Consider the following 980-nt stretch of genomic DNA (forward strand, 5'->3'; position numbering starts at 1 on the left):
AAAAAAAAAAAAAACAACTTCATGCAAAAGTGAAAAGCATTGCACTCACATACGGCACATCTTGTAGGCTGATGAATGAGGGATGCAAAGGCTGGGGAGAAGGAGGGACACTTGTGAGCAGCACGGGCTGAAAGCTCGCCATTTAACAGACAGCACTTTGGTATTTAAACTTCACGGAGTAACTGAAAAAAACAGTAGAAATTTACAAAGCTGTTTCAGACTAAATCATTTATAGAAATTCAAATCTCTATTTTAGATTTTTTTCATATACTCAGACTTGTAAAATCTTAGGATTATTGAATTCGTTTCCAATTTTTTTGTTTCAAAATCTGAAAATTGCTAATTCCCTTGTCTTCCATTTTGTAATAATAATGACTATTTTATAAAAATAATCACTCAAGATTAGCTTATGCCAGCTGGCAGGAAATTTTTTTATCTATTGTGATGAGTGGATACAAAGTCAAAATACAATCATCATCATAACTACAAAATAAAACAGCAATAACTACGTCTTAACAGACTCTTATTATATGCCAGGAACTATGTAAAGCTTTAGCTCCATTATTTTATTTAATTCCCACTTCCATCTTGTGCAGTGGATACTGCTTTAACCCCATTTTACAGATAAATAAACAGAGGCCTAAATTTTAGACGCTAAACCCGCAAGTGCTCATTAAGATACGCCAAGATCCATTCATTTGTATGTGCGATCCATCTGGACATACAGGCATGAAGATACATAGGTGGATCCTGTCTTCATGAAGCTTATAGTCTGCTAGGAGATAGAATCTTCACTCATTTTGCTTAAATGACTACAAAAATACAAATCTAATTACAGAAAAAATAGCCTTTCTATTAAACTCGTCATATTTATTTTTGAAAGTTGGCTCTTAGTTGTATGGTAATTTGGGGATCTTTTAAATAATTATGAGAGTCATTTATTTTCTGAATTTTTTAATAATAGCTTTTTTTTTTTTTTT

This window comes from Cebus imitator, unplaced genomic scaffold (assembly GCF_001604975.1).
Source record: "Cebus imitator isolate Cc_AM_T3 unplaced genomic scaffold, Cebus_imitator-1.0 Scaffold160, whole genome shotgun sequence".
NCBI classification, from domain to species: Eukaryota; Metazoa; Chordata; class Mammalia; order Primates; family Cebidae; genus Cebus; species Cebus imitator.